Genomic DNA, 13,843 nt, shown 5'->3' on the forward strand with positions numbered 1-13,843 from the left:
TTATTTCAATATTAGTGGTGAGATGTGTTTCGATCAGCCAATCCTAGTTAGGAACTGAGTGACTGTATTTTGAATTAACTGCAGCATTCAAACAATTTTCAAAGGCAGCCCCACATATAATGCATTACAAGTGTCTAACCTGGAGGTTACGACAGCAGAGATCAGCATGGAATGATCCATGGTACAATATAACAGGAATCAAAAACAAAACAAAACTACTGTGAAAAACAAGTTTTTCGTATGTGCAGATGAGAAGCATAATTCCTTCTGATGTTCTCTAAGGAACCTCCTCCCTTAAAAACAAAAATAAAATGAGAAAGCAACTCATCTTTGTCTGGTTGAATATTTGAATATGTCTTTGATACTGGAGGAAGGAAAATTATTTTCCTCCTGGAATTGCATAAATAATGAATCCATGTTCTGGCTAATATATATAAAATAAAGCATTGTGGCATACTACCACTCCTTGCACTCATTCACAAGATGGATTGGTGAATTAAAATCTCATTAACTGTGTTACATTATGTAGCTTTCTTATGTGCAATTATCAAAATCAATTTGCTGCTATAACTTGATGATCAAATCTTCAGAGAATTTCCTAAAAAATAAAGGTAGACCCAACTGGTTTGTACTATAGGCTTGATTTTATTTTTCATATCTGTGTACTAGGAACTGATGGACAAGGAATTGATGGAAGCATACACAAAGTTAGCCCATTTTGTCATCATACCAACCCTCTAGGTTGATAGTGACTCAGAAACAATCCAGAGCTACTGATGCTGCCAAATAAAAACTCATCCACTCATTATGCTCACATTTATAGCAAGCCTGAATTGATGTATTACAAATTCACTATAACATTCAGAATTGATTGTGACATTCAGAGTATGTATATTCTGCAGTTAAACAATGCCACTTCTGTGCATGTGCTGAGTTGGTTGGTTTAACCTTTCAATGATCCAGTGCATCTCCTGCTTCCCTCCCTCCCTCATCATCACCACCACCATTGTCCTGGCTCTGCAAGAAAGAGGACTCATAGAATACCAAAAAAAGTAGAGTTGGAAGAGGCCTATTAGGCCACCGAGTCCAACCCCCTGCTCAATGCAGGAATCCACCAAAAACATATCTGACAGATGGCTGTCCAGCTGCATCTTGAATGTCTCCAGTGTGGGAGAGCCCATGGCCTCCTTAGGTCATTGGTTCCATTGCAGTACTGCTCTAACAGCCAGGATGTTTTTCCTGATGTCCAGCCAGAACCTTCCTGTAAATTGAGCCTATTATTTTATGTCCTGCACTCTGGGATGATTAAGAAGAGATCCTGGCCCTCCTCTGTGTGACAATCTTTCAACTACTTGAAGAGTGCTATCATGTCTCTCTTCAGTCTTCTCCTGTCAATGCTAAACATGCCCAGTTCTTTCAGCCTCTCCTCATAGGGCTTTGTTTCTAAACCCCTAATAATCTCGTTGCCCTCTTCTGAACCTCCTCCAGCTTGTCTACACCAATCTTGAAGTGTGGTGCCCATAACTGGACACAGTATTCAAAGTGAGGCCTAATCAGTGCTAAATAGAGGTTTGATTTGGAAGCTATACTTTGCAGGTTCTTCTTCTTTCCTCTATACACTGATGATTAGAAAATAATAACCATCTATCATGCAGGCAGGCCATGTGAAAACAACCAATTGGTACATAATGTGGTGGCACATGGCATCATGCTGTGTTATGCAGTTCCTAACTACAGCTGCCAAGATGAACTTTGATATTATGGATTCACAAAAACTCATATTCATGGAACAAAGTCTTATATTAAAATAGAGCTCTCATCTGAGCAGGCATAGATGAATTTGTTCCATTCTGACAAAATAATGATTTCACTTGGGGTAAGTTTTCCCATAACTAAGAGAAACTCTACATCAAGAGTAATTATGGAGGAACCAACATAGCAAGCACCATCCATGATGGATCCTGTCTGCTAGGGTGGTGTTTTTGCTGCTCCCACCATCCACACTACAGCAGTAACAATACAAAATGAAAAAAATGTACATCTGCATGCCCACTAACCACTGCCAAAATTCTCCTTGACTTCCCAGAGGTCTCTGGTTGGCCACTGAGAGAAACAGAACACTGGATTTTGTCTGATTCAGCAGGGCTCTTTTTATCCACTCACAGAATCATAGAGTTGAAAGAGAGCTTATATGTCATCTAGTTCAGCCCCCTGCTTGATACATGCATAGGCAACTTAGAACCCTGCTGAATCAGGCTGAAGGCCTATCTATTCCAGAATCCTGTTTCTCTCAATAGTGAACCAGAGGCCTCTGGGAAGTCAAGGAGAATTTTGGCAGTGGCTGGTGGTCATGGGGTAGGAATTTATGAGAATTTAGTTTTTGCCCACAAAACATGCCAACATATCCTGTTCAAAGCTCCAAACACATGCATGAGCGTCATTGAAAATATTCATGAATTATCAAACACATGCTCATGTTCGTCTTATTCCCAATTCCCTGTTTAATTTGCGCAAATTTCCCAGTTTGCGTAAATTTCGTAGGTCACTCAAATTTCATCAAATTTCATCTATAGAAGAAAGTTGCACAAATTGGGAAATTGTTGCAAATTTGGGTAAACTGTAGAAATCTCCTGTTTAATTACTGCTCAGTTTATGCAAGTTTTCTGTTCTTGCAGAGCAAGAAGCTACTGTATCTGAAACGCACACAAGAATTGAGGTGCAAGACCAGTGGCGAAACAACGTTAGGAGAATCTTGTTGATCTCAAACATCGCTTGCTTGTCCATCCCTAGGCATCCACAATGAGATCATCTGCAGTAGATGGATGTCCAGTCTCCGATTGAAGTCCTCCAGCTGAACTTCTCTTATCATTAAGAATATTTCCTATGGTTCAAATGAAATCTAACATAAGAACAGTAGATCTAGCCCTGCCTGAAGGAGCAATAGAAAGCAAGTCCTTGCCCTCTTCTATGTGATTGCTCCCGGTATTTGAAGAGTGTGATCAAGTCCCCCCCACCCCAAGTCTTCCCTTCTTCATTCCTTATGTTCGCTTCCCACCCCTACTCCCCCCAACCCATTGTGTGGCCAGTGCTGGGTCCTGTCTCCAGAGGCACTTCTGCCTCAGCAATAATAAGGTCCAGCTGTTCGGTGAATTTATCTTAATTTTCCATTAAACAAGTTTCTGTCACATTTTGTCAAGATAAATCTTTTAGCTAATGCAGTACTGAATAAAATGACCACTTGAAGCACAAAGGTCTGTTTCTTTGAATATATGGGAAATTTTCCTGCTGTACAAGTAGATTTGCACTACGGTCACAATGTAGTCATTTTTCATTTTGTTCCACCCATTTCACTTTTCGTTCTTGTTTCATCCATTCTGCTAACTTTCATTTGTACTTTGTGTCTTCAGATTTCAAGATCTCATAGACAGGGGATTCATCAAACCTCCTCCCTCCCCCAGTCTCCTTTGTGAATAACAGTGTAATCCTAACTTGAAAATCTGCTAGCTGTTATGGGCTAGGATGCAGCACAGAGCCACCCTGTTGGCAAGTGCCCTCCACTGGGCTGGGCTCACACATCCCTCTCTACTCACCAACATGCACATTTGCTTGATATCTATTGTGCTGTGGCAGAGGAGCCGGCAGACTGGCCAAAATGGGGGAATGGGAGAAATTGGTTAGAGAGCACTTGTGTGGCATCCAAACTCCCTCCATTGTAAGACCACAACCATGTCAATCACTTAGTTATACCTGGTAAGTAACTGAATTTCCCACCATTGAGTATATTGAGAAGAGTGGAAGCAACAATGTCTACCTGGCAGGTCTTCGCATGCCACACCCACCCAGAAATGGTAGAACCTGATGTATCATAACACAACAAAGCACAACACTGCCTGTCTATAAATTCCACACCAGTAGACAAAAGCCATGCCTCAGGTGGAAGGCATGTGATATAAGGCGCCCTCTCTCTCACCCGTGCTGAACTCTAGTGATTCAATTTGCATTACACAAAAGAGTACTCTGCACTAGGGATGCTGGAGAAATTCAAGATGGACTAAAATGAGTTTGGATTTCTAAGGATCTGACCTCAAGTATCTGGTGTGGATTGGCCCTGTTTTTTATAAATGCAAATTTAAATGCAATTTTTTCTTGAAACATCTTCCATGCTGGAAAATGTATGTGGGGAAAAGTTGAATGGAATGGGAGACAATATGTTAAATGTTATGTACTAACATAAATTGTAAAAATTGTTGTAAACCCTCTTATGGAATTACTTGATTATTTCCCTGCATGACAGAAAAAAGAATTAATCTGTCAGCAGCCACCAGAATGAATGACACTGCACAAGCTATGAAACGCACACAGGATGGGTTTCACAAAATCTGGACATTCCTACTCTGTCCTCAGAAGGGGAGGCTTTGCCCCCCTCCCCACAAAAAATCCTCCTCACCTGAGAAGAGAGACTCCATCTGCTCTGCTAATAACTCTCAGTTCAGAACCTACAGGACAGCATCAGCAGAACTGCAGTCTAGAACTACAAACAACCACCTCTGCATTCCTGCCCATAACAAATAGCATCTCTCCCAGGTAAGAAGGTAAACAGAGGCCACTAGGTTGAATTTATGTATGAACATAAATCCCCCCACCTCCCTCCCAATCCCCCCTCCTCCCTCCCAATCCCCCCATCTCCCTCCCAATCCCCTTTCCTTTGGTGTCATGTTTTTTTAGATTGTAAGCCTGTTGGCAGGGACAGTCTTAAGAAATATTTTTGTACACTGCCTTGAGAGCCTTTTTGGCTAAATGGCAGGATAAAAGTACTATAATAAATAAATCGCTGGAAGCACCCATCTCTCTCTCTCTCTCTCTCTCTCTCTCACACACACACACACACATGTTGACACCAGGTACTGTACAGAATCCTGCCCCCTATTTGCAGGATTTTTCTCTCTCTCCGTGCAAAAGAGTAATTGTTTTATCTGCCTCTTTTGCAGGGAGGGGGAGAATTTTGGAGAATCTTCCCCTTGAGGAGAGGAGGAGGACTGGGTTTCCATATAGGTTTTTAAGTTTGGGAGGTGACTGAAAGTTCTTTGTATTTTGCTTCATTTTATTTTAGTATTTACTTGAAAATGCCCCCAGTAGGCGACTTTTAACAGATAGGCTTCTCCAGCCTGGCAGCACTTCTTGAACTCTCATGAAAACACATGTCTTTGCCCTCTCCTATATGTATTCAGGAAGAACTCCAGGTCTGCAAAAGCTTTGCAAAGAGTCCTGGGCTGTTGCAAACAAGAACAACTGGGACTTTTGGAGCTTTAGGAAAAAACAACACCAACTCTTATCTTGCTTGACCTATGTTGATGCAAAGAAGAGGAGAGGCTGGTAAAGCTCCAAAATCCCAGTTGTTCTTGCTTTCCAGAGCTTCTTCCTGAATGCCTATAGAAGAGGATGTGATTACTTGGTGTCCTGAGAATTCAGAAAGAGCTGCCGGGCTCCTGGGGTCCTACAAATTTGGTGGGTGTTTTCAAAAGTTAAAAAAAGGAAGGTAGAAGACCCTTAGCCACCACCTACACTTAAAAAGGTAAGGGGAAATGCTGTCCTGATCCCCAAAGAGAAAGTTACTCAAAATTCTCACCGCCCAGCTTCTTTCTCCAGATCTTTGGTTCCCCCCTCCCCACAAAATGCCCCCAAAATTGAGAACTTTGGCACAGCCAAGCAAAGGAAGAGAAGACAAAGAGGCTTCTAGTGTAAATTGCTTGAACTGTCTCCTTTGTTTACTCCTCTGTGTTTTGACAGCAGTTCATTGTTGCAAATGGTTTGCTATACCACTCATCTCTCATATCAGCAGTCAAGAATGGGATCAGCAGGCACACACAGGTAAGCCCCACACCATGCTGACAATGCAGGGGAAAGCAGGGCAGAGATCCCCTAAGGTAAGGAGTTGGAGCAGGGAGCACATGCCAACATGGCTAAACTGCTGAAACTGCTTCCCTTTACCCAACCTCCCTGTTCCTAAGTGTGTTCACACTTTGCAGTGGTGCCTTTGAATTGCAATCCAGTAGCACTAGTTGTTTCTGCAATGACCTACAGAGGAGTAGAAAGCATGGTGTGCAGCTCTCAGTGGCCTGCAACCAGGCAATCCACCATAACCACTGATGCCATTGGCTAACTATCCAGGTGAGTCAAAGCCAGGAAGATCACAGTCATACATGTCATCCTGATCCAAGATGTCTACTATTATCCACCAGACAACTGTGTGAAGAATACCCTTCTCCCCTTCTCCCCTCATGGCAGAGGGGAAGGCTGTTGCATGAGCAATGCCCAATGAACTCAGGTACCCCATTCCCATCACAGCAGAACCCCAACCACACCACCCAAGCATGAGAACATTCTCATAATGCTTTGCAGATGCTACTGTCTTTCTGCCCTTTCTTCCTCCTCACCCCAAGGGCTGCTGTTCCACAGATATGGATCCCAGACACAAATCGATAGCACTGAAGCCAGACGATTACCAACATAACACACCAAGCCCAAAATTGGCTCCAAACTGCTCCAGTTGGCTCTGACAAACATTGCTCTCCACCTTGGCTCCTGAATCCTTGCAATCCCTATAACAATTGTATAAACATAGGAGCATAAGAAGAGCCCTGCTGGATAAGTCCAAAGGCTTACCTAGTTCAGCATTTTGTTCTCCTTAGGGATGGATGGACCTACCTCCACCCCGTTTCGGCAAGGGCAAGTCTCTCTTTCTCCTCATGGGCCCAGGAGAAGGAGGAGAGTCTCCTGCACATCAACCTTGCTGTGTGCAAGAGGCTCCTTCTCCCCATCCTGGCTCCTAGAAGGGGAAGAAGCAGGGGCCAGGATGGGGAGAAGGAAAGCCTCCTTTCTCATCCACCTGAAATGGAGAGTGAGAGAGGAGCACTGCTCCCCTCTATCCTCCTGCCCCCACTGCCATGCTGGTGTGCAAAGGTGGAAAATCCTACACCTGGCCCAACTCAGTGTGGGCTAAGAATGGCCAACTGGCAGACATCGAACTGGAGTCTGGGCATCAAGGTGGCAAAAGCTCACCAAACTTCACATTTTCAAACAGATTCCTCCAACATTGCTACGTGTAAACAACTGTGAGTGCCTTGGGTAGAAGAGCTCATAGACAAAAATGTGTGTATTGGGAGAAATACATCACACTGGATAAGGAAGTTTATGTGGACCCCACTGCCCCCAAATACAAACTGAGAGAGAAACAGGACAGCACAAATGTGTCCTTCAAAAAGTTCAACAGCTGTAGAAACCCAAACAGACAGATTAGCCCACCTTGGCTGCTTCCCCATTCATTTCACTTTAAAGGCCAGTTCTGCAAGGGCATTCTCTGCTATTGAATAGACAACTCTCTTGCCAAAGGTCCCCCAGGATGGAATACTTTTCTTTAAGTGAGCACTTGGCCTTCTGTATATGAGGGCAGACTCAGGATTTCCACAGCAGGCCATATCGTCCCTTGAATATCATTTATTTATTTGGTGAATTTATAAGCCACTCTTCAGCACAAGGCTCCCAGCATATTTCAGGTCCTTTGCTCAGATCAGATTGGTTTTGTGTGTGTTCTTTTACACTGAAATCAATACATGATAGCTGCAAAATATAGCAGGCAGCAGATAAAAGCACACAATAGATATTACCTTGCTTTCTGAGTGATGCCTACTGCCCACAAAGTTTGAACTTGATGAAATTTTAGATCACTTTGCCATATATTGGATATGATTCATGAACTGTCATCAACTCCCTCAAAGAGATTTGGTGCAAGGAAGATGCTCATTTTCTTCTTCGGTTTCTTCTGTAATAAAAGCTTAAAAATGTTATTGTTTAATAAACAATAAAGGAAAGGTGTCAGTTCCATTACTACCCACATCTTTATCTGGCAGCATTATCCATTCAGAACTCATACCGAATGGCTGATATTAATCTATCAGATCAGAGTTGAAGCTTAACTAGTGACATTCAATTTGTGAAGCCAGAATGTTCTGCAGTTGATTTATCATTTACTGCTGGGTTTTTGTTGTTTTTGTCATCCACCCTTTCAATTCACTGCTCCAGTTGATCTCTTGTCGCTTGAACATATTACTTAAAGCCTTATCATTTGGCTCCATGGTGCATGAATACTTTTTTCAAAGCCACCTATAGAAATCTACTGGAAGGGAGTGGCTCTTTACAAATACTTTAAAATAAATCCAGTACCTGCTGTAAGACAGCAGAAATATTTTAATATGAATACCAAATATGTCTGGAAGAAAAAGATTCGGCTGGCTGAATGCTGAACTGAATTTCCCTATAATTAAGATTTGACTTCATGCTTTATTGGTTCATATCCCATCCTCTCCTATGCTTGTCTAGAAGACAATATTGTTCAGGATGACACTGATATCATCCCATGCTTACATGCACAGGAAAATGACTCAGCTGCATATGAATAGTGAAAGCTGTGATCTGATTTACATTCCCATTAACTGAAGTTCACTCATCGTAGTTGTTTGTACATAAAAGTTTCAAGCAGTCTAGATTTGTACTCATTTTGCATCAGAAAACAATAAAGCTTCAACTATAACTTGGGGCCTGGTAGCATTTTGTCTAAAACATGAGCTGAAGTTAATATAATGCAAAAGAAGTATGTAATGTATGCTGAAGTATCAAAGTAAAATAAACTTGCTGCCTGGTTTATCTAATGCTGCATTCCGTCCTCAATCACTTTCCTGGGAAGTATATGCTTCTAACAGTACTTCCACATTGCCCAGAGAGCTTCAGCTATTAGGCAGGATGATGATGATGATGATGACAATGACAACAACGACAACAACAACAACAATACATGTTGAGTGCCTTCATAAGAGCTGTGTTTTCATGTAATTCCCAAAGTATGTGCTTTGCCAAGAACTGCTGACAGTAAGATCCTATACATGTCCACTCAAAAGTAAATGTTATTGTGTTCAGGTAATTACTTACCTTACTTATTATTCAGATTGTTGATTTGTTGAAGGGCATAGACTACTTTAAGAACAAACTAATTTCTTGGTTTGGGTAAAAAAAATGGAGCCATGGAAAAGTGGTTCATAAGGCTTCTTCCTAATACTTATTCTAGAATCTAAACCCAATCTGGTTGCAGGTAATAGGAAGCCTCTTGAATAGATGAGTAAAATTGAAAGCCTTCTAAATTCCATTATATTATGTAAGATCAACCTTTGCTGAAGGGAGGGAAGCAAGCGGAAGAAGAAAGCATTTTTATTTCCTGCTAAAGCGTTGCCTTTGATGAATACTGGGACAAGCAGCTTTTTCACCATTTAACAAATTTCAAACATGGATTGCTTCATCTCATTTAATTCCCCCATAGGTTAGATAGGCAGTTTTTCAAGGTAATTTCATGGTAGAAAGCATGTATCATTTTAAGGGACAGCTACAATACTGCCTCAGGTCTTCTGGACAGTAGCTGAAGAGCTCTGCTGAGGAACTAGAGCTCTTCAAATTTATTGGGGATTCCAGCCCCATTTCAGTTCAATACTTTCGTTCAACTGATGTTTGGGTCATGTGGGCCATCCAACAGAATGATCCTAACATTCAAGAAGCCCAGAACTGCAGGTTTATGGACTATTGAGTGTCAATTAACTTTATCTTGTGGGTTTCTCAAGATGCAAATTTACTGAGATTCTCTTTTTGCTGAGAAAAATGATTTCTTTGTTTGAGATCATTTATTACACAGTCCTACCTCTGCATATTTACTCAGTTATGCCTAGGTAAATGTGCATAGCATTGTAGCCTTAGTGTGGTTTACTGCTGTAAAATGAACCTCTTAAATCACAGATGGGCAGAATAATCCTAAATGGGGTCAGGAGTGAGCAATGATGCGGGTCCAGTTGCCTTATCCACAGCCTGCCTCTTGTTGGTCACAGTATTTATTTATTTATTTAATTCTTTTCCTACTCTATCTCCATGCTGGTGTAACTGAAGGATCCAAATTTCCCCCAATCTGGGAAACAATGTTGCTTTGGATCCAGCAGATTCAAAGCCAGCTCTGATTCACTCCTGCACCAGGGCTTTCAACCAATTACCATCTTGGGTCACTTTCCACCTCCCTGGGCACAGCTGAGCTCTCCAGCCATCCACAGCAGTGGGTTAAGAAGGTTGTAGTAAGAGACAGAAGCACACATAAGCCCAAAGGATCCCCCCCCCAACACACACACACACAAAAGCACAAAATCATTATTTTCTGATTTGTATTATTTCTGCCTGCATGTCATCATGCACAATTGTTGGTCATTCATATTGACTAAAAAGAAAAATAATAGTGACAAACATAGGATAGTTTTTAGCAGTAGCACAATCCTTAGAGCATTTGTCTACGGTTGGTGGGTTGGGACCAACTACTGAGTTGCAACCTGACCTAAGGTGGTTTGCAATAGCAGCACCACCACCATACAAATGTATAGTTGAAACATGAGAAGTGGGTCTTGTAATGCATTTTTGTGCTGAAGATGGGTTGCAGGTCTGAGCAAGACTGAGAATAACATAATGGTGCATTAATGAAAAAGTAACTCACATTAAGTTATGACATATCTAAAATATATTGTAATTCAAAATATATTAGGAAGCAGTCATGTTGGGATTGAATCAGCAAGAAGATTAAAGGAAAAACTGCTCTATGGTATTTTCGTCAAGTTCCCATCCATCCTTTTATTTATAAAGTATAACAACCAACTTAATCAATCTTAAATAAATTGTACAAAGCAATATTCTTGGGTATCATGGCACAGCAAAAATAAAGATACATTAAAAAGGACTCATATCTAAAACCAGGGAGTATAAACTTAGAAAATGCAATTAAAATTTAATGGGCTGTTGCTTCGATTTCATTGTATGGTGGAATTCCACCTATGATCTTAATTAAACAAAGAAATAAACAAACATAGGTATTACTTTTTCACTGTAAGCTCTCCCTCTTCCAAATGTCTGCTTTAATTATTCCATTAATTTGATGATAAGAGAATTAATATAATTTTAAACTGCTTCAGACTTCCTATTCATTTACATCCTATTCATCCTATTCATTTCCTATTCATTCAGGAAATGAAACTAGGTTGGCCATGTGTCCTACTTTACAGACAACAGTCCTCCATGTGAAGGGTTATCATAAGACAGTCCTCTATTTGAAGGTGATAGAAGACTATTTGAAGGTGCCTTGTATTGGAATGTGTCCTCTGAAAGGATTTCTGGTCCAAACCTCATTAAATGGTAATCATAAGAAGAGAAAGCAGGGACCATGGAGTTGTTCATCCACAATTAGCTTTTGAATAGGAGACTGATCAAACACATTGGTCATCAGGTCACAGTCTTCCTTATTATGGTCAGATACATTGCATTTCTATTTAAAGTGCAATGTTTATTCCTCAGTTTGCATGTATAGATTTAACAGCATACTCAAATTTTAGGCAATCTGTGTGCCTCAATGGCCCTTATTTAGCTAGCTGGTGATGGCTTATAGTAACCAGACCCAGAAGAATTGATTCCACTCAACCAAAAGAATCAAGAAAAGAAACAGAATGTACTTAAAGCATTTATAAATATAATATAAAAATTAAACAAGCATTCTAGAACTAACATAGAGCAAAGCAAAACTAAAACATGGTTACATACTTCAAAGCAAACCCATTCCTCCCCAAATACGACACCGGTGAAGGACTCTCCTTCCCTCTCTGAGAAAGACCATGGCTTCAGGCCTAGAAGGCCTAAGCTATTGCTGACATTATTTATTTATTTATTTATTTATTTATTACATTTTTATACTGCCCAATAGCCGAAGCTCTCTGGGCGGTTCACAAAAATTAAAACCATAATAAAAGAACCAACAGGTTAAAAGCACAAATACAAAATACAATATAAAAAGCACAACCAGGATAAAACCACACAGCAAAATTGATATAAGATTAAAATACAGAGTTAAAACAGTAAGATTTAAATTTAAGTTAAAATTAAATGTTAAAATACTGAGAGAATAAAAAGGTCTTCAGCTGGCTTCTGTGCTTCCCCATTTCCCAGTTGAAAGTAGTCCCCAACTGTCGTCTTGACACACACACACACAACACTGTATTTCTCCATGCCACCTCCAAATATGGACAGAACAGTTTCCTCTTGCCACCAGTTCTGGAAATTACTTAATACTTAAATTATAATTATGAGGCCTACTTATTAATTACTAAGTACTTCCCCTTCCCCTACCTAAACTTATATGTGCCAGTTCCTTATTACCCCCAAGCATCTAAACCCTGATACACATGTGCCCTACTTGCCCCATTCATCACCCAACCCCATCTATGTCAGGCCCTCCCCAGAATCAGACTCTCCCAAAATAAGCAGAAAGATGAGCAGAAAGATAGTTACCCAACCCCTACCTGTATCAGGCCCTCCCTAGAATCTGACCCTCCCCAGATAAACAAAAAGAAACCCTCATCTTACACTCCTACAAGTTATAACTTTTCAACAGGTTTATGCTCAGAGAATCAGTCCTGAAAGTACAAAATATTGTGTTCATGAGCATGTTAGAAACCTTCCTGTTGTGACAAGGTCTCCTATTGAGAGATTCTGCTATGGGGAAATATAGAAATATAATAAACAAGCAAATAAATAGATGAAAAGGTACTTGCAATATTAGAAATGAATTTGCTGCACACCTTGGCATTTTTCTCTTAAAAGAACTGACTACATATGTAGAAGATCATCCCAACCACTTCTCAAAAAACATATTGGAGGCAAATGAAAATAAATGGGATTTAGTCTAACTCCATTGGGAACTTAGTCTACTGAAATCCCCCTTAATTAACTAAAGGAATTATCAAAATGTAAAGCCAGCACAGCCTGTTCCTATGCTACCTTCCCTGAAGCTCTGACACATGGTTTGGAATGCTTATTGGAGAGAAACAAGGTAAATGAACTCAACACAGATGGCTCCATTGATGCTGCAACCAGTTAGACCAGAAGTCCTTAGGCAGGAACAAGAGAAAAGGACTTTTATCTATTTAATCCTCTTCCTGTCCTTGCCCTTTATAGGCTACCTTCCCTTACTACTATAGTGCAAGCTGATTTGCCAAGTACCTGCTTGTTGAAGTACAGAAACTGGTCACAATCCTTTATTTTCCCTAGTTTCCAGTCTACATCATAGAACAAGTGGAGAAAATTAACAGAGTGAGTACTAAGCCTTTGATCAATTGTCACCATAATCTTAGTCAGAGAAAAGTCCCCCTGAATTCAATGGGTCTTACTCTGAAGTAAGTGTGTATAGGATTACGGCTTGTCAGGACCACCCTATATATGTCTGCTTGGATATAGGATTGTGTTAGGTTGTAATCCTAGTAGAAATATTTAGGGACAAGCAAGTCTCGGTGAACTCAGTGGACATACGTTAAATCTGGGGCTGTCCTCATGGTACCGGGTTTGTGGTGCCTCCCTCCTCAACCCCATGCTTCCCTCTCTTGGGGCGGCATCAACTAACCCCAATGCCAAGTAACACCCTTATGGGGAGGCCTCCCTCAGTGAATCTGCCTTCTCACCACTATTGTCACCAGCTGTTATTGCTCTTTCCCAATGCTCCTAGGCAGTACACACCTACTGCCTGTGCCTCTTTCCAGCCATCATCAGTGCATGGGCAAGAGCGAGAGGAGGCTGAACAAGCAAGTTGAATCATGCAGAGCAGCAATTCCAGGGGGTACTGTCAGCTGTCCCCTGCTGGGATGTGGAATCTCAGCAGGTAGACTCTCAACCATGCCTACCTTTGATGGTGGCCCTTGTCAGGTGCAGATTGCAGGAGGCTTTGGATCCA

This window comes from Elgaria multicarinata, chromosome 6 (genome assembly GCF_023053635.1).
Source record: "Elgaria multicarinata webbii isolate HBS135686 ecotype San Diego chromosome 6, rElgMul1.1.pri, whole genome shotgun sequence".
NCBI classification, from domain to species: Eukaryota; Metazoa; Chordata; class Lepidosauria; order Squamata; family Anguidae; genus Elgaria; species Elgaria multicarinata.